Source organism: Talpa europaea (assembly GCF_964194135.1).
Source record: "Talpa europaea genome assembly, chromosome: 4".
Taxonomy (NCBI): domain Eukaryota; kingdom Metazoa; phylum Chordata; class Mammalia; order Eulipotyphla; family Talpidae; genus Talpa; species Talpa europaea.
Window position 1 is genome coordinate 89529855 of NC_140070.1, and position 22438 is coordinate 89552292.

Here is a 22438-nt window from a genome sequence, read left to right on the forward strand (position 1 = left end):
CAGTCTCTTTGTTACATAAAAAGCTAATGTATATATAGTGTTATTTTAAATAGAACTGTTTGATTTACGTATATATGTAAATATATATATATATATATTTGCCAAAAAAAGAGCAATGGAGCTATATCAATTAGTAGCTATTTTCAGCAATGGTTGACTACACAGAGAAGAGAAATAAGGATTGTACCTTGCAAATTCTTGAGTAATCTTTAAATGTTTAGTTTTTTATATACAGATGTGTAGTTTTTTCCCCTTAATTGCAATTTAGACTAACGTGGATGTGTGACAATAGACACTCAGGTGAAGCTTCCACTTGGTAGCCTTAAAAAAATAAGTTGGCTTCTGTGCACATCTTTAGTATTATGTGTGCAATCAAGTTTGCACAAATGAGGGACAGTATTATTTTTTAGTTCAGTGCTATTTACAAATTTCTGTCATAAGCTTGATTTATTAAATTACATATGTAAGAACCATCTTTAGAAACATATGGGAAAATTGAGTATAAGTGTGAAAAAGCTTACAAACTTAAAAAGTAACTATAGGGCAAAAGAAGTATTTGAAGTAAAATTCTAACCATAATGAAAAATGTCACACCCCTGACATGAAAGCTCAGCTACCTAAGGAAAATTAAAAACTTTCCTTTCAGAATACACCTTAACACCTCCCATGGAAATACCTAGAAACCAAAGATAAGAAAAACATGGAAAAATTGATGTCAATGAAGAGAGAAAACACAAATTACTAACATCAGTAGTAAAAGAAGAGGAATAACAACAGATCGAGATACTCTTAATTTAACAATGAAATTTTACAAAATTTAATAAGAGAATTTTACAAAAAGCTATACTGATAAATATAGTAACAGATAAAATGTGTGTGTAGGCTCAAAAGTTCTATATGTTCAAAGATCTCAAATTTGTATTTAGAAACCTTAAAATAGCAACAATAAAGCTCTCAGTCCATATACTTCTTTGGAAAAGTCTAATAAAATTTAAAGAAATATCAAATTCATACAATATGTCAGAAAATCAAATAGGGAACATGTTTCAAGTAATGTAATGGGTAAAAATTTCCCTGATGTTAAAAAAGAAAAAGATTGCAAGAAAAAAAAAAATCCTATTTGTTCAGTCCAACTGAACAAATGTGCCAAAGTTCTCAATAAAATATTATCAAATATAATCAAGAAACATACAGGAAGATGGGATTAGTCCCAGAAATGTGGGACTCATCCAACATTATAAAATCAGACAAAGTATTTTCCCCATTTCAAAAGATAAGGCAACAAAACCATGTATTTTTTTTTAATAGATGAAGAAAAAGCACTTATTTTTCAGTTATGTGCATTTCATTATTCAGCATGCCCATGTTATGTTGATAAGTCCCAAATATGTATATACCTCTATATATGTATATATAACATATAGATATGCATGTACACATATACACAAATCCTAACATAAAATATGTATGTCTGTATTTATACATACATAGAAAAATACCTTGCACATTAATAATGACTACATCTCAGGAGTGGGATCAGGAAAAGTCAAGAATCGTATTCTTTTTTCTTTGTATACTTGTGTGCAATTTGGATCACTTTACATCTGATTCATTACCTATATAGTCAGTTTTAATATTAAATACTATAAGCACAACTGCCTATTAAGTGACTTATTCTAAACTAGGCTATACATTAATGAAAAGAGAGAAAATCTTTCCAAACAATTATCTTGGATTTGGTCAAAATTTGCTGCCAGTGAATTTTTTTTCTACTGCTGCTGAAACATTAATTGGAACTTGGAAAAGGTGATTAACTCACTCAGGTGAAGGCTTTATCCTGCAGAGCGACTCATGGCTGAAAATTATAGCACCTTGTGGTATTTGGTGAGGATGAAGGTGACATGTTAACCATTTCATTTTTCAAAGACAGTTCTGCTTTATTGATTTATATGCACTTACAGCTCTTTTTCCACATAAATGAATTTAGAGGGAAAAACATGTAAATGGATTATTGTGAAAATAGAGTGACATTGAGAGTAACTGAGTAAACTGATAAGAACTCTTCACAAAGAACAATGGATTTGAACTGAAAAAGATAGTTCAGCTATTAGCTCTTTTGAATGAGTCCAGCAATGATTTCAAGTACCTCAGAGGTGAGAAGGTTAAGGTAGAGGTGGTCAATGGAGAAACCAAGCAGATTCAGCTCTGAAATCTCCTCACCTCAGTGGTTTGAACTGTTTATATTCCTTTCATTTGGAATACCCCATAAAACTGTATTTATAAAAAATATTCCACTGCAGAAAAAAATTTATCACAACTTATGTAATCTGCTGGATCCATTTTAAAATAAGGGAATTGAGCCCAGGGTGCTGCTTCTATATCGTTCTACTATCTTTGCTTACAACTCAAGCTATTCTACATATTTTCTTTCAATAGGAACAATTCAAGAGGTTATTAAATTTATGTATATATTATGCTTATGTTTTTATTCAATTATAACTAATTTAAACTATGAACACTGCTTATGCTCTAGTTCTTTTTATGTGTTGTAAGAGTATCTTCTTTCCTCATATGTAATTTCAATTAAAATCTGTTTCCAAGAAATATCAATGGCATTAAGCAAGGACTCACTATACCTGTTGAATGTGGGTTTGTTTTTTTTTTGTTTTATTTATTTATTAATTTGTTTGTTTATGCATAGAGGAACTGGGGTGCAGGGCAGAGGTGTGGGGGTGAGAGAATTCACCAGAGACAGATCAGGCAAAATCAGGGGAGCAGATCAGTCAAATCTACTGAAATACACTGCTGAGGGGAGCAGCAGGCGAGACAGGAGAGGTCTGCTGTGCCACGTGGGTCAGCTCCCTGTCAGGGGATTGAACTCAGGCCACAGGGGTCATAGCATGATAGCAGTGAGATTTAACCTATGCCACCAGGAAGGACCCCTTTTGAATGTTTTTGAGTATAATAATTGGATCTTCTTTTATGCCTATAGCTACATTTATTTCCCCACCCCAAGGAAGTCAATCTCTTTGCTCCTCTTGGGCTTCTCTGTCATGCTAATGGTTTTACTGGAGTCAATGTCTTTGGTTTTTCTGTTGTATTAATTGACAAAGTATTAAAATAGGTGGGATAACAGAGGTAACAGACAAAGAATCAAAGAATAATATTACATAGATGATAAAATGCTTTCCAAACAAACCTCTCTCTCTCTCTCTCTCTCTCTCTCTCTCTCTCTCTCTCTCTCTTCTCTCTCTCTCTCTCATGAGTATGAACTATTTATTTAAAACTGGTCTGCTATTTTATTAGGCAGGGTTCGCTAGAGGGAATATAGGAGGAAAGTGGCCAGAGTGAAAAACTCCCACTGCTAAATCAATGAGACGTTACCCTAAAGATGAAGCCATTCATTTCTTCTTATTGCTCTGCCAAATTATTTCTCCTCTCCTGCCATATATATTTTTCCAGCTTTTCTGTTAAAGAGTTGCAGCCAATACCTTTCTGTATTTTTTATTAGGATAAATAGTTTTCCTAATTTCCTTGTAAAAATCTATCAATTTATTTAAATAATAGTTATCAAGATATGCACTGGAGGGCAAAGGTTGCTGCTCTATTTACAGAAAGTTAAACAAAAGTGTCCTAACAGCCAAATTACTTAATCTAGTTTCCTATTACTTAGTCTATGCTTCCTCTCCCCGTTACTCTCTACATCTTGTTTTGTTGATTCTTAGAAGTTCACTGAGGCATCCTGGAGAACAGCCCCACTTACCTCCAGTGGCTTCGGTCATTATTTCTTTTTCACTTATTTCTTCACGTTCACATTCATCTGCTATCGATATTAGAGAATCACTAAAAATGTCTTCTGGCATTTGTTGTATTCTAATACTGTCATAATTGCAATGTTTTATAATTATTAACTAACACTACTTCTATGAAATTTCCATACAGACTTAGAGTTAGGATGAGATTTCCTTGCTTTGTCATCAGGAGCTAGAAATGTACAGTTAAATATAAGAGGAAACAAACAGACTGATTTAATGGCAAATAATTTAAAATATTCATTTTAAAAATGGAATCTTCATTTTTTAAATGAAAAAAAAAATGGATCTGTTTCTGAACAAAAAGTTTCCATAGGAATACTATCTTCCCTTCTGTCAGTGGCAAGTAAGAACTGCTAAAATATATACTTTACCATTTAAATTAATTCTCCAAAACCACATTTTTCGGTAGAATTAAAGGAAGTGGGAACCTCCCTGGTGGTGCAAGGGGTTAAGATGCAACCTATGAAGCTATCCGCAGCCACTGCAGCATGAGTTCGATCCCCGGTCAGGGAGCTATCCACATGGTGCAGCAGACCTCTCCTCACTCGCCTGACTCGCCCTCAGCAGTGTGTTTCAATCAGTCTGCCTGTTCTGTTCCCTGCTCTATCTCTGGTGAATCCTCTTACCCCCACACCTCTGCCCTGTACCCCAGTTCTTGTATGCATAAATAAATAAATATCTTTTTTTTAAAAAAAGAATTAAAGGAAGTGCAAAATTTGATCTTCATTGGCTAAGATTTGCAAACTTGGTGACAATTAAGAGCTAATTATAGAACTAGATTTGTGAAATCTATAGTGATTCTCTTCTATCTTAATGCTTGTTTGTATAAAATATCCTTATATCTAAAACTGCATTTTGCTTTGAGATAACTGAAAATCTGAAGTCAGTCACTAAATTTTAATATAGAGAATCAAACTTTTAATTTTTAACAAACGCTGACCAAATTAACTGTTATTACCACTTTCTTTGGAAATGACCATTAAGACATAATATGCCTCTCTCAAATAAACCTGTAACAGAATCAAAATAGCTTGTGGGAATTCTTCTTGGAGTTCCTTATCTAAACTGGATAGCTGGTAAGAAAACAGGTCTCTGTCATCTTAGAATAGATCATTTATTTTTCAACCTTCTCAAAAGATTCCCCTTTTGGCAACCAAACATTACCATCTGTGGCAGGTGGGAAACATATTTTGTGAAATTCTGTTACATTTCATTGGTCAAAATAAGTATTTTCAGAATAATTATTTCTGTTTTTAGTGAAAATTTGACATAATTTTTAAAATGGCCTCTCTCCCCATGATCTCTGTTAGGATGCTATCTGTTTTCCAATTAAGTAACTGCTTTCCTTCCCAGAGATGTCAAAGATGGTATCCAAAAATTAGCCGTTAATATATTCACAAATCATCCAAAGAGTTATTCAATAACCATATTTCAAACTTCATCCTAAGTTTCATTGTTTTATGACAACATAGTCAGCATCCAAAGATTCAATTAGACATCAAATTTCACCATTTTCCCCTCTGTTTTTCCTCTTTCTATTCAACTCAAGCCCCAGGTAATGATTGTGCTTGTGGAGACTAACATGGACTCAAAATAACCACCACATTTTGGGAATTTCTGCAGATTTTATACTTCCTAAAACCATCTACAATTCTAAGCATTAGTGCTACATAAGAACCATGCTGGTCCTACCATTTAAACAGGTCATGAAAAAGAACACATATAACCAAACCAAAGTAGACAGATTTTTGACTGCAGAGCTGAGGTAATTTTTATACCATTTTCAAATAATTCCAACAAATAGAGTTCAGATGAACAAGATGTCACAATTAATGTCAACAAATAAAGAAATCCACCTGTTAGCAGAAGAAAAAAATGCCAACTAAAGAATTAAGTATTCAAAGTTCTTGTATTTTGAATTTTAAGCCATAAAATATAAAATGCATGTTATGTGTTTTAAAACATGCTTTAAAAATAAAAGTGATAGAGAAATGGAAAAAATTTGACCAAGCATATTCGGGTGAACAACCAAACACATTTTTTAGAAATAAAAATAATAATAAAAATTTTAGAAAAAATTGGTTACATCAAATTAAGTTTAGACTTATAAAGGAGTTTAGTAATGTGGCAAATATATATGTATAAAATATTTAAAAATGAGGCATGCAATGCTCTGATGATAGAAATATAAAAAAAATTAAGAGAGTGAGCAAAGAATAGAAATTAGATTTCTTGAAGCATATAAAAGACAATATCTAAGAGAATGTGACTGATAGTTTTCTAGAATGAGAAAACATAAAATCACACTTGAGATAGCTTAACCAAGTCCAGATAAAACAAGTAAAAGTATTCCTTTGGATGGAGTATGGTGAAATGACAGATTTGTATAAAGAGAAAATTTTATAAGCACTTAAAGTTAAGTGCTTATAAATGGGATAACAATAACTGCATTTTCAATATCATTGTGGAAATATAAATACAGTGGATAATTTATTCATACTAATTAGAGAAAATAAGCATTGAAACAGAATTACATATGCATTAAATTATCTTTCAAGGAAGATAAGGTAAAGACATTTTCAAATAACAAAATTGTGTTCGCTATCAAAAAAGTATCACTTGTAAGAATTTATAAAACAGTGCTATCCAATAGAACATTCTGCATAATGGAGATATACTACATCTGTTCCGTCCAATATTGTAGCCACACAGCCACATATGACCATGAGCACTTAAGATGTGACAACTTTGACTGAGGGACTGAATTTGGAATTTTAATTTCAGTTAAGTTGGATTTTAAAAACCACATATGGCTATTGACTATATATTAGAGAGCCAGTTCTGAAAGCTTTAATTTAAGAAGAAATATTTGACAAAATAATACTAAAATGATGTATAAATACTAGGTATAGAAAATAAAATATACCACCTTATTTGTGCTGCTAAGGGAATCAAAGGTAATAAAACCAAAATCATAGACAGCAAAATGAGCTGGAAGGGGATATAGTACTCTAAACATATTAAATATGTTTAGAGTCCTTGTTTAGGAGGAGAGTATAAGTAAATATTAATATTTGATAAGTCACAGAAGTAATATAAGTTAATATAATTTATATTAAAGCTACATGAATAGTTGTATTAAGTTCTAAGGAAGCTAATGAAAAGAGAAAGCTGGAATACATAACCTACAAACTAAGAGATATATAAATTGAGTGGAAGTGAAAACAAACTCAATATAAATTAAAGCAATCGGGGAGGGGAAAAAATCTATGAAATATATAACGAAGTTAGAAAAAAGATGAATAATAGACATAAACCTAAATGTATCTGTGATGATAATAACTGAAAAAAAATTCCACCCAAAAGATAAAGGTTAACCAAGTAGGTTATTGTGAAGATCTGGTTATATGCAGTTTATGAGCATATATAATGATGATAAGGCCAAGTACAGAAAAATATATACAGACAAACAGAAACCAAAAGAAAATCGAGAGAAGCATATTAATATTAGAAAAAAATAGAATGTGAGGCAAAAGTTAGTTTAGCTCAACTTTTGTTAATACAGTGTTCAGTACATAAAAAATGGAATTAGTGGACCTCCCTGGTGGCGCAGCAGGTTGAGCGCCAAGCTACGAAGCTGTCCGCTGCCTCTGCAGCGCGGGTTCTATCCAGGCCCGCTGGGGAGAATCCCACATGGCCTGGCAGACCTCTCCTGTCTCACCCACTGCTCTCCTGTCTTCAGTCCGTCTGCCTGTTCTGCTCCCCTCTCTGTCTCTGGTGAATTCTCTCACCTTCCCATACCTCTGACTGTACCCCAGTTCTTGTATAAATAAATAAATCTGAAAAAAAAAAAAGATTCTGACAGAAAAAAAAATTGAAAATAAACTTTAAAAAAAAGATGGAATTAGTAATTCTAAGCTAATACACAATTCAATTGCCTTTAAAATACAATAAATTTGAATATATACCTAGAAGAAATTAATAAATCAATATGGGAAATTTTTATCATACTTTTATTCATCAAATTATAGATAAGTGAAAGGAAAACTTTAAAAATGATACTTTTAAACAATTATTAAGAACACTCAAATACAGTTTAAATATATCTTCAAAAGTACATGCATTTTTCATTGAAATTGGCTGTGTGATTAGAGGGATTGAAGAAATTATAATGAACTTCAAGAAAGGAATATCATATGGTATTTTAGAGACTCTTAGGTGATCATCAACCTCACTCATGCAGTACTTTACACATAAGTGTATCTGTATATGGTAGCCGAAAGAGAACAGGAGAAAGCACCAAGATGGAACCGTGGTCTCTCTCTTAACTTAATCTCAAAATCTGACCACCTATATGACATATTCTACTCGTTTGAAGTGAGTCGTTAAATCCAGTCTCCAGTCACAGGGAGTACATTGCACAAAGACATGAAGAGTGGGAGGTGGGGGTCCTTGAGAGCCATCTTAGTGGCTAGTATCCTGCAAGCATAGGTTTTATGAAGAAACACTTAGAAAAGTTGTCTTAGCACAGGGATGCATGGAGGTAAAAATAGAAGGTGTATCTTAGAATTCCAGGTACACTGCTAGCTATTCTGGAAAAGGCAGACCTCTAAGAACAGAAGCCAGTTCATTGGATACCATGGGCTGGGGATAGGGATAGACACAATTGACTAGAATATGGTACTTTAAAGGTGATGAAGTTATTCTGCATCTTTATTGTAGGTGTAGTTAGCTCCTCTCTATACATTTTTCTAAAATCATCAAACTCTATAATGGGTCAATTTTAGAGCCCATAAGTTACATCACATTAAATCTGACTCCAAAATTATGTGTGTGCTTCATTATTTAGTATTAAAAATAATGTCTATTCTCATAGAAGCTCTGTTTCAGCTATTGGTTCCCATGTGACAAACTACTCCAAAAGTTAGTGACTTAAAGCAGCAATCACTTATTATTTCTTATAATTATGTGTTAGCTGACTTAGCTGGATTATTTTTTGTGCCACATGGTATTGGCTAAGGGTATGAATGTGAACTTCTTTGGCTGTTTTCAGCTGTGAGTGTGACTGAAACACATTCAACCTGACTTCATTTACACTCATGGTAACCCTCACTGTGGTATCTGAATGTCTCTGGGCTGGCTGTGGTTTTTTCCTCACATCACTTACTAATCTTTCCATAGCTCTTTTCACTTTGTGACTGAATCTCAAGAGAGTGAAAATGGAAGCTGCCAAGTCTCTTAAGGGCCCAACTCTGGAACTCACACAACATCACTTCTGCTTCACTCTTATCATCAAAACTAGTCATAAGGCTAACAGTGATTCAAGACAGGGAAATTAATTTCCCTATCTTGATTAGAGGGATTGAAGAATTTGTTGGTAACCATATTCTAACTGGATAATCTGCCTCTGTAATAATATCCTTCTTCTACCCCATAACACTTTTTTTATGACATTTGTTATCTCAGTGTTAATGAAGGATAATAGTGGTGATTCCAGACTGAGAAATTAATTTCCCTATCTTGATGAGAGGGATTCAAGAATTTATTGGTAACCATATTCTAACAGTATAATCTGCCTCTATAATATCTTTCTCCTACCCCATAATACATTTTATAACAACATTTGTTATCTTACTGTACTGCTTATAATTAAAATATATTCTATGTAATGAGGAATGGCTTTAAAAGAGGGAGAAGATATAGTACAAATTCAGATATATTTTATTTATTCTATACTGACTCAATATGTCATGCTTTGTTACAGAATTGTTGGAGTAACCAAGTAACTAATAGAGGCAAAAGTGATAGTATTCTTGGATTCATGGATACATATTCAAATAATCACATAGTATGCTTAAATGTCTTACAATTTTATTTATAATTTTACCTCAAGAAAACTCCTTGAAAATTAGCATGAGAGAAGTTTGTAAGGTATCATATATTGTAAATTCAACATCTTTTTGAGGGGATAATAAGAATAATTATATACTATCAATTCATTTTCTCCAATTATAATTAATTCTTCATTGTGTTACATATTCAAATTTTTATTTACATATGAATAATTTAAAATACAAATTATAAAAATTAATAACACATAGAAAAGATAATATATCTCATTGGTCAGTACCAGATTCAGTCAACCCTTAGTCTCCTCTCTTTCTTTACACATACACACACACACACACACATATATGTAAGTACATACACATTTGTATAAACACTTGATATATACAAGTGTACATAGGTTTATGTGTCTGTGTATGCACAGATATATGTGCTCTATATAAAGGAAATTGAAAGACATGGACCTTAGAGAGTTGTTACCATATCTAGTCTAGGAGTACAGCTGAGTTGGTAATTAAACAGACACACTCCCACTGATAGGCCTGCAGCTATGTAGCACTCATTCCCAGAGGATAACTGGATTTAGATTCACACTGAAAATCACCATTTAATAGGCTTATTTCAAACAGATTCAGTCTCTCTGGTCAGACAGTACAAATTATCAAATTTAGACTGAGAGGAGTCATGAAATACCCAATTTCAAATAAATAGTATTTACAATGATAAAAGCTAGAAAGACATTGCATATTTTAATGTACTCACCCTTAAAAATACAAATAAATTTTAGAAAACATAATTTAATCATTGTGCTCCATAACAGTAAACTGTAATGGGGTATACAGAGTCTCATCATAATAATGTTTAACACTGCCTATTAATAATGTTTCAGGTATAATTTTGCCTCAAGAAAAGTAAATCTGAATCAATTCTTTCAATCATTTCAAGAAAAGTTAATCTAAAGCTTGAAATGACCAAAAATATTAAATGTACGTAGGCTGCTACAGCAATAAATGTATCTTATAATATCATAGTATCACTGAATTCTACAGTTCCCAAAAATAGAAATTATATCTTTGCTATTTTTTTTAAAGATTTATTTATTTATACAAGCACTAAGTACAGTTAGAAGCGTGGGAGGGTGAGAGAATTCACCAGAGCCAGAGCGGGGAGCAGACAGAAGGACCGAAGTACACTGCTGAGAACAGCAGGCGGCAGGAGAGGTCTGTGCGCCATGTAGGGTCCTCACCTGGTGGCGGGGGAATAAGCCAGGATCGAACAGGCGCTGCTTCGCAACCCAGCGCTCAACCGTTGCGCCATCAGGGGAGGCCCATATCATTGCTCTTTAAACCTAGCTCTTCATTGTGATTATTGTCCAAAGAGCCTATATTTTTTCATAGGTGCCATTCTTCTCTACATTAGACTCTCAAGGAAGAAGGAAAAATTTGCATTCCCCTTAACATAGTTAAGGGGACAGAATTTTATTTTTAACGTAAGACCAAAAGGAACTGTTTTTTTTTTTTTGTTTTCTGTGTGTGTGTGGGGGTGGTGGTGTGTTGTGTGTGTGTGTGATGTGTGTGTATGTATGAAATGACAGCCCTGAAACAAATATCTCTTACAGCCCACTCCAAGTACTTCCCTATAAACTCCATTTTGATTAAAGATTTCAGAAATTTTCCTGCCTGCCATGCTACCGTTCTTTGTACTGACAAGATAACAGATAGCTACAGTCCATGATCACAGTGGGAATTTGCATAGCTGACTGAAGGACAGAAGATGCATTACTGGCTTACCACTGCCTTCAACAGATTAGTTGCTATCATGGACTCCAAGAAAGAAATTTATTCCATTGATTCTGAAGCACTATATGGAGTTCTTAAGTCTCTAATCTATGACCAAAAGGACCACAAAGACACCATCAGGGCAATTCTATGTTCCATCATTTATTTCATCCCTATTGATCCCATGGTTTACCTGTCTTTTCAGTTATGATCCTGTTGAATTTTTGCCTAAATGGTCTCTTAATAAAAAAAAAGAAATTCCTCTTTCTCTAATTATCAGATTTGGGTACACAGCCTTCCTCTGAGAACAAGCTGTTTCAAATTTCCCAAGCCTGACCACTCCTTCTACCTTGCCTATTTTGTCTTGCATTGACCATCTTGATATCAGCCTTTAGCAATCTGTATGTTCCCAGTGGTGTGTTGACACTATCAAGCAGTCAGCATATCGATCATGGCTCACCACGTTTACTATCATCCTTAGAGTACAGCTTGACTCTGTTCAAGTATCACAATAAAGCACCCTCCTCAAATAGTGTTCTGGTCGTTGGCCTATTGAAGGGAAATGCTCCATAAGGTGTATTTTCTACAATGAAGATTCAGGGCTATGTTCAAACGTCATTGTATTTGTTTATTTGGTACATTGAGATTATAAATTAGTCAAATTTCTTTATTTTAGCACTCACCTTGCCTTTTGCCAAGCCCATTCACAATGGTTAATATCTTTTGATGTGCCATCTCTAAGTAAATTAGGATAAGAAAAAATGTCATGTTCTGTTTCCCCTTCTTAACCCACTTAACTTCATGGTGTAAACTGTGTCACTGAAAATCCAGATTTAAACAGTCATGCTGGAAGATCTACCTCATGACTTTAATAGATTGGAAGATTGAGGAGAATTTCTTGATTGAAGGATTTCAGTGGAAAGCAAACACACAAAATAAATGAGAGGACATTACAATGAAAAAGTGAATGATCACAGAATGGTGAAGAGCTTTCAACTCATTTTAGGGCTCCTATTATTATGATAACCCTGTACATTTTGAAAAAAGATATTGATAAATAATTTAAAAGAATTAAAATATTAGAACATATGTATACTCAGAAATTGGAGGACTGCCTAATGCTGCATTTTTATGTAATTCAGATATTTAAAATGTTTTATAAGCTTTTTCCTCAAGAGAAATCTTATAGGTAATCCCAATGTTAGATGTAAAGTAGATCTGCTCTGGTTGAAAGTGGGATGTATTGAGCTTCTTTAGCCTCTTTCCTATCACTAAACCACTACAGCCCTACTATTTCCCTTGAGAAAAATTTGATTATCTCTATTTTATTTATCTTTATCTGTAGGTCTTCATCAGTGCCTAAAACAAGTCTATTATCCTGACTTGCACTGTATTTGTCTTAATTGACTTCCTAATCAGACCAGTTCTCACCTGGTCTTTATTTAGCTAACCCCAACACCAGCCAATAAAAATGGTTATTTATTGTTACCTTCCCATACCATGATTTAGACGAGTACATTTTCTCATCAAGACTACCCCAAAACTTAACTGAAAGCTGTGAGTAGTGAGAATGAGGAGGAGTCATTGCAATTGGAGGGAATTGAGATTCAATCTAAATATAATTAGAGCAATTATATATTCTACCTAATTCAGTTTACTTCAATTAGGTTTAAAGCAGTGAACAGTCTCTTATCAATTCTTAAACTTCTATGTGCCTTTGATAGATCTTGCCACTAAGTGTTATGGTTCTATGATCTAATGATTTCCATACATCTCCCAACTCTCACCACACAGAAATACACAACTACCTTATGATGAACTACTAAGCAGAGTTCATGTATTCTTTATTCACATTTGGATTCTAAAATAATCCTGCCTTATCACCTAGATATATTGTTCTCAAACATGACTGAAAATATCTAATGTTTAATCTATGTAATAAAATACATATTTCTTTTTTTTTCTTTTTTTTTCTTTTTTTTTTTTTTATAGAGGCATGTTTATTTCTTTATTTATTTGTTTTGTTTGTTTGTTCTGTTTACACATGCACTGGGTGCAGTCAGAAGCGCGGGAGGGTGAGAGAATTCACCAGAGCCAGAGCGGGGAGCAGAACAGGCAGAAGGACCGAAGGACACTGCTGAGGGGAGCAGCGGGCGGCAGGAGAGGTCTGCGCGCCATGTGGGACCCTCCTCAGGTGGCCGGGGAGCAGCCAGGGATCGAACCGGCGCCGCAGAGGCCGCGAGCAGCTTCGTAACCCAGCGCTCAACCGCTGCGCCACCGGGGAGGCCCTAAAATACATATTTCTTACTAAGTGTATTTTTCAAGATTTTGTAAAACATTCACCTTTGTCTTTCTAGTCTTCTTTGTGGATTTTTCATCTTACCTGAATTTCATCTACAGAAGAATAGCTTCATGGGGTTGTGGAATAGATTCAGAATTTCTCCCTATTCTTTTTTTCTTAGAAACAGAAACTGTAATTTTTAATATTTCTTAGCCTAAACTTGCAGTTAAGTAAGGCCGAATTATAAAAATCAGTATAAGTGTGAACTGAAATAATGTGAACAACTGCTAAGTCATACTACCAAAGGGGTATATAACATGTATGCCATGATATTTTTCTTTTTAATTTCCCTACTGATTCTGTTATTTTACCTATATTAAAACAATATTTTTAATTTTAGAACAATTGAATATTTTAAAAAATTGTGAAAATAGTATAAATTTGTAACATAATTTCCACTCTTATTCACATCTTTATCATCATGGTACATTTATTTTAACTAATTAACCAACATTGAGACATTGTTATCAACTAAAACCTTTTCTTTGTTCAAATATCTTTAGTGTTTACCTAATGTTCTTTTTCTTTTCCAGGATTCCATCCCAATAACACATTACATTTACTACTTGTGTCTTAAGTTATTTTTTTTAATGAGGTGACATTGGTTACAACATTGTATATGGTTTAGAAGTATAGAATCACACTTCTTCAGATGTGTCTTACTACACCATACTTACCACCAAGCACCCAGAGTCTTTTTGATGACCTTTACAGTTTGGAAAAGGACTTCAGATATTTTGTAGTATGCCACTCAACTGGGACTTATCTGACGTTATATGTTTAAGATGAATTTATAGGTTTTAGAAGGAATAAAAAAGAGATAAGGTGCCTCTGTTATCACATCATATCAAGGGCACATATATTTAGTATTATTTATTGATATTGATGTTAGACTTAATCACTTGGTTGTAGTAGTGTTTCTCAGGATTCTGCACTGTACAATTGAATTTTACAAAGTTTCTTTGATTTAGTGTCTCTTTAAATAGTGTACTCTTTGGAAGTGATTTATTAAGCACTACCACCATTAAGTGGGAAGTAAGTTCAAACTCCTTTAGAGTGGAGTATTTACATGTTTTATAGTTATTTTATACAGCTTTTGTCTATTTTCCTCCATTTACTTATGTATGCAATCATTAATTTATACTAGTTCATGAATATTTATTAAAATTCATGAACATTATATAATGTGTTATCTTGTTGCTCAAATTATACCATCGTTGGCCATTAGGAATTCTTTCAGTTGGCTTCTATGTCTTAGTGCAAAAGCTATGATTTCTAGTACAATGTTGAACTAGAGTGGTGATAGAGGACATCTTTCCCTATAAACTGAGCTTAGGGGAACTATCTCTAGCTTCCCCCCCCCCTAATTAAGAATGACAGTGTTGGCAAGGATGTGGAGAAAAAGGAACTCTCCTGCATTGCTGGTGGGAGTGCAAACTGGTCCAACCACTATGGAAAGCTGTGTGGAGATTCCTCAACCTACTAAAGAGAGAGCTTCCATATGATCCAGCAATTCCACTCCTAGGTATTTACCCAAATGACACAGAAACAGTAATTCCAAAGAGTACCTGCACCCCTATGTTTATAGCAGCACTATTTACATTAGCTAAGCTTTGGAAACAACCCAAATGCCCAAAAATAGATGACTGGATCAAGAAGATGTGGCACATATACACCATGGAATATTACTCAGCATTCAAAAAAGATAAACACATGCAATTTGCAGCAACATGGATGGAGCTGGAAGGGATCATGCTCAGCAAAATAAGCCAGAAAGAAAAAGAAAAATACCAGATGGTCTCACTCATAGCAGGAATCTAGAAAACCTAAATAAGGGACCAGGAAAAAGAATAGCTATAAGAAAGAAAAAATCAAAATCAACAAACAACTATGAACCAGAGACACATTACGGGGGTGGGGCAGGGAAAAGAGGGAATGGGGTCAAAATAAGGGGGTTGAAATGGTATGGGGAATATAAAAATAAAATTAAAAAAAAAGAATGATAGTTGTAGATTTTTGTAGATAGTGATTACAGGTTTGAGGAAGTTCCCTTCTAGTCTTAATTCTTTGAGAGTTTTTTTCATGAATATGTTGTCAATTTTGCAAAATTCCTTTCCTGCATCAATTGATATTATATGAATTTTCTTCTTTTCTCTTTCTGTATGGTAAATTACATTAATTGAGTACTAATGTGGAGCCAGACTTAAATGCTTTGAATAAGCAACACATGGTCTTTTTATACACTGCAGGACTTGATTTACTAGTCTGTGTTCACTAGGAATACCAGTCTGTAGTCATTCTTTATTATATTTATCTGATTTTCTTGTAAGAATAATGCTGACCCCAAAGAGAGTTTGAACTGTTCCTAGTATTTTCGTTTTCTGGAAGATATCATGGAGAATTGGTATCATTAGTGTTCAGTGGACATCACTAGAGAAACAATCTGTACTAAATGGTTTAATTTCTGGGGCAGCTATTATGTATCCATTCAATCCATTGAATACATATAATTTTCAAATGATCTTTTTCTCCCTGTGTGAGTTTTAGTAGTTTGTGTCTTTCAAGTAGTTGCTATCAAATTGCTAGACATACTGATTTTTCTGTATTATCACTTTATGAACTTTTTTATGTCCATGAAATCAGTAGCAATGACCTCCTGTTTGTTTCTTATGTCATTAATTTGTACTGTCTCTTTCTTTCTCTCTTTTTTGTTCATGGTTACCAGGCTTGTAGGTGTTATTCACTTTTAGAAGGACAAGGTTTTTTATTTAGTTGTTTTTTATTTGTTTCTTGTTTTGAATTTCACTGATTTTTTACTTTTTAAACTGCTCCTTTTTTCCTGTCACTCAATGTGGCAGTTTAGGTTTATGATTTTAGATTTTTTTCTTTATATACACATTTAATACTATAAAATTTCCTCTAAACATTACTTTTGTTGCATGCTACAAATTTTGATGCTATCTTTAAATTCTCAAACAATCCAAAATAGTTATGTCTAATACTTCTTTGTCCTACGTATTCTATAATAATGTGCTAATTTACAAATATTTGAAGAAATTCCAGCTATCTTTCTGTTGCAAATTGCTAGTATGAGAGCATACTTCTTAATATTTCAATTCTTTTCAGTTTGCTAAAGCTTTGTTCATTTAATGTGGTAATGTAATCCAGAGATAAAAATAGGGCTTCCCTGGTGGCACAGGGGTTAAAGACATAGCACTATTAAGCTATCACCAGCCACTGCAACATGAATTCGATCCCCAGGCAGGGAGCTGACCCACATGGTGCAGCAGACCTCACCTGTCTCACCTGCTACTCTCCTCAGCAGTGTATTTCAGTAGATCTGCCTGTTCTACTCCCAACTCTGTCTTTAGTGAATCTTCTCATTCCCTGCACCTCTGGCCTACACCCCAGTTCTTGTATGCATAAATAAATAAATCTTTTTTAAAAAGAGAGATGAAAGTAGATGCCGGTTCTCTAGTATTATATTTTTCCTCACAAGACACCCAGTGAAGATCAGATGATTTGTAGCTCAGGTGGGAGAGTCAACTTACTGCCCACAGATCTGGATCAAAGAACCCTATTCATGGGCCTAGGAGAGTAGAGGAGATGGGAAGAGAAGGACTATGGGTAGAAACATACTAATTCAGAGTGAGAGAAAAATGTTTCAGCCAAGATCTTGTGATAAAGAGGGCTTGGAGGAAACACAGAGGAAAGTGTATCAGCCAAAACCCTTAATAAGGAAGCCTCCAAGTGGAGATACCTGTGTTAGGGATGAGGATATGACTGGGGCTTTCTAAGTGCATGACTACAGATTTTTCCAAAGAAATGCAGTTAACTGGCCATGTTCCAAATCTGGTATAGGGAAGGCAGACTCTTTTCTTCCTACAAATTTTCAGGGCACAGCTTAGAATTGCCTGTGTCTGGACAGAAAAATCACACAGGATTTTGGTTTTGAGCCAAACTCATCAACACTTATATTCTTTGTATGTTGAAACCAGCTATCTTGTTTTCAGTAATAGAAACTGAGCTAAGTATGTCTTTAGTGTAAGGATTTATGTTAATCTGGCTGGGGGTCGGCCTGAATTTATTGCTTGCTCAAGCTATAGGTACCAAAGTCTTCAAATTACTTCAATTGCTTTCCCTCTTGGCTTTGAATTAAGAACTTCTCGACAGAAACATTCTGTTTTGCAGCTCTCTCACCTATAACCCGCTATTATAATGGGGTTCTCTTGGTGTGATGTCCAGATTTTTAGTGTGATGATCAGTGAACCAGCAAAATCATCATTAAATACTTCTGCTTCTCTGCCTACTGGCATGATACCAATTTTGACCACAAAATGAAAGTCACTTTTTGGAACTGGCAGCACACTTCAGGACATTCACACAGAGCAAAGATGGCTATGAGTGGCACCCATCCAGTTCTCGCTGTCCACTGGAATATGCATGTGGGTTCTTTGGAATGTGAGAAAGGGCCTTCCTGTTGCAGTTTCCTGCTGTGGAAAAATTCTACTCTATCCTTATTTATTGCTGGAGTACTTTCAGCCAGTGGATATCCTTCTTGGGTGGAACATTGAAAGACAGAGCCCAGTTGTCTTTCATGTTGTTCGTTTGACTCAGACCAGTCAAATATTTGTTCACCATTTGTTCACATTATTAAATGGTAAGTGTGAGTAGGAGTGTGGGTCCTTTTCTTCTTGATGCCATGATTGCTTATGTCATGGAGCTGTTCAGCGGTTGCTAGATAAATAGATAGACCTCTTCAGGTCTTTTTCCTTGTTATGTCATTTGAATTTGAGTTTCTCAAACACTGTACACCGCCGTCTCTTGTTTTTCTTTCATAGTGACCTTGGGGTGATATTGAGGGTTGTAACATCATTCTGGTGCCTCTAAAGGCCAAAAGGAAATGGAGAAGTGTTTGGCCTTAACTGGTGCACTCTCTCTCAACTTAGAATATTGGGTACTTAGTGCCAGTACTATTCAGCTGTGGTTCATAATTGTAATTCAGGAAGAAACATAATAATACAGTAACCTTATTATGATTTTAAAATAGAAGACTTTGCTGGTAGCTGATGTTTTTCTTTGTAGCAAATTTATGATTCTTTGGAAATCTATAATGCAGGATTCGTTTAATAAGCGAATGTCTATGAAATATGAATCCTCTCACAAATTCAGAGCATCTATAATTTGATCTGCCCTTATTCAGATGTAGCACTTAACTTTATCTTACTATATTCAAGAATTGAGAGTCCATTTTTTTTTAAGGATCTGAAAATACTCAGCTTAATTTTAAAGACACATTTTCTAAATCCCTTAAAAATCTCAAAAGCCTTTCAACAGTAATTATTCACTGGCAGATCAACATTCTGTAATCATCTTATTCAGAGCATGGGATACAAAAGTAGAATGGAGTGGGTGCAAAAATACTTAGTAATTTATGAACTGTGAAGAAAATAATCCACGGACATTCAGTCTGTCAGCGATCTGGTGAAGAGAGTAGTCTAATGAACCACACACAGGGTATAGAGTTTCTCATCACCTTCTCTCATCAGTGAACTGACCTTGCATATATAATTTTCATATCTATTTTATCACATATGGTCAATTCTAGTGAAAAAGGGAGAGCAATCAAGATAACAATAGAAAATCATTTTAATCAAAATATGAGGTAGTGTTAAATTCATAACCAAAAGGTAGAGTATAGAATGTAAAGACTTGATCAGTTTTTTTTTAAATCAAATTTCATGTAGAAAATACATGTTCTTTAAAAATTTATAGTGAAGGCTCCAAATATGACCCTTAAACATTTCTTGCATTTGTCAAAGTCAGAACAAGATTATTTAAATATCAATCTGCACAATTATATTTAAAATGACTGTACTTTTAACAGTGCTTTACGTATTAAGGAGATTCATTTATATATAATGTCTAAATCATAAAGATGTTCTGGTGCTTTAAGGATCACTTTACAGAACCTTAGTTCTCTCTTACAGTAAATGAAGTTCCATTTGTCCATTTAAAATACTGAATTTTTAATATGTCCCTCTGCTCTTCCTGTCTCCTCTTCCTATCAGCCCAGAGTCCTGTTCACTTCTAAAAATCCATTAACTTCTACAACATGCCACTGAATAGGGGTAGTATATGCGGGGACAGGGGAATGAGCTGCTTCTCCGGCCATTTACCTTTGTGTCAAAAGTAAAGATAATCTCACCATGTTATCTTTTCTCTCCATGTGCATTTTATATGATTTAAGTTCTCTCATGTTACCTTTACTTTTTTCCAAATAAGGATTGAGTTTGACCTGGCCTTTCTGTCATAGAGGCAGTCTTTTAAAATAGCAATTTAGGGCAATGTGGAACATGTCTCCACCAAGTGAAATCTGGAGGGAGCCTGTTAGGGACAATTTGAGAACTTGAATTCAAATATATTGATGTTTTTTAAAGAGAAATGTGAATCAATTTCTTCACATATTTTAAAAGTTAATTATCTTAAATGATTAAATTTTAAATGGGTATTTGAAGCACACATTCTTCCAAATAATATTAAATCATACAAACACTTTTCCCAAAGATGCATATAAATTTTTATTTTAAAAAAATTAATAAAAGGATAATCAAGTGAAAAAGTAACAGCAGTTATTACATGATTAACACTTTCTACATGAAGTTCCTCCTAACATTGTACATGTTATGTATGTATTTAATCCCAGCAATAACAGAATATGGTAGATTCTATTGTCCTCATTTCCAGATGTTAAGAAAAATAAGCTCAGAGGTCTAAATGACTTGATAATAAATAGCAAAGCCAGAAATCAAGCCTCATTATGCCTAGATTCAATGTCTGTTCTCTTAACCATTCCCCCGCTCTGTGTGTGAATAAATGGATTTTGCAAGAAAATTTCAAGAGCAAAAATGTTTCATAAAGAGTGATTTCACGATTTTAAAAATGATTCTTTTATACAGCTGAAATTTAAGTCAGGGAATGCAAAGCAAGTGCATTTTTCTAACACAATTTAAATTATATAGTTTATCATTATTGCAAAATGCAACATTTCTTTTTCAAAGAGCATCTCTAGCATCATTGATAAAAATGTCAACAAATTTGTCTTGGAAAAAATTAAAACTTTTAAATCATTTAAAGCCTGACTGTTTTTCACATTTTGGCCAGATTAATGAGTTTAATGTGTGCTGTCAAGAGGGTAGTCAAGACAACAACATTTTTTTACTTTATAGGTAGGCTTTCACACCCTACATTCAATCTCTCTTATTGCTCTGACATTGCTTTGAAATACAGAAAGTCTTTTTGTTATTTTTTTTTCAATATTGTCAGACATATTTAAAACTACCTAATGTTAAGTATGTTTTCTTATCCCCAATCCTTTATCTGGAAGCACACATTTGTAAAGACAACACCGTTAAAATGGAATAAAGGTTTACAAATGCATGCCCCTTCCCTATAACCTGGGAAACCACCCCTGCTTTTCTAAATTCTTGCATCAGAATAAAAGTTTTGCTACACGGATGCCGCAGCTTGCATTATGGCTGAAATTATCTAGTGATCATCCTAATTTCAGCAAACCATAACCAATAACTTAGAAAAGAAAAAAATACTTCATCTGCCAGATTCCAGAGATAGCCTAATTTTGAATTAAGTTACCCATTTCTTTGTTGCATTTTCCTAGATTATTTTTAAAAAGTCATAGAATATGTCTTGCAAGGGACAGATGCCTCAGTTGGGCACTTTTAGTAGGAACTAAATGTATTTCTTGAGTAAAGACTATAGCAGAATCCAAATTTCTAACCCAAGTAGAACCCCATGTTACAAGGCCTCTGATCCAAGTCCCCCATCAGAAGAAACTCAGAGAAACAACATTAAAGTGAGAGTATCAGTCAAACCCATTCATTTGATTCCCACTGTTCCTTTAAAATGCATTTTAGCAGAGGAGGAATTGTCCCCTACCTCTAATTCAGCACAACAAAGTCCATGATCTTCTCCTTTTCTCAGGCAGTGGAATGTGCAGGTCTTTATAGGGCTTACCACCTATATAGTTTGAGGGTATCTTCATTAAGGAAACACAGAAATACAAATTACATCATAGATGAGTATTTAGGAAGAAAAAAATCATCAGAATGTATAAAAATTTTCAAAACTTACAAATACAAAAATAAAACAACCACAAATATTTCCCTCACAAAAAAATCTATGTTCACATCAATTATATGCCTGAAATACCTGCATGATATCTTTTTCTTACCTTTGTTGGCAGATTGCCTTTACATCAGCAATTTTTTATCGCAATCTTTCTAGCTAGCAAATACAGACTTTGTATAGAAGACCATAAAGAGACTACCTACCACATAGGCTATCAAAATATTCAGTAAGTCCATAGTTAAGAGTTTAAATTTTTTATTTACACTTACATTTGTTTGAATTCCAGTTCAATATCAAAACATTTCTTGGCAAGTTATTTAAACTCTCTAAGCTTCTTAAGTTTCTTTTAGATGGGAAAGTAATAGTGCCTGGTAGGTAAGCTGGTAGATTGGTTAGAGTTAAGTAAAAAATGTTAAACATATTCTTAGTATAGTGTCTGGCACATAGTAAATGTCAGTTATGGTAATGTTTATTTACTATAACTGAATAAAATAGATTTAAATCATAAT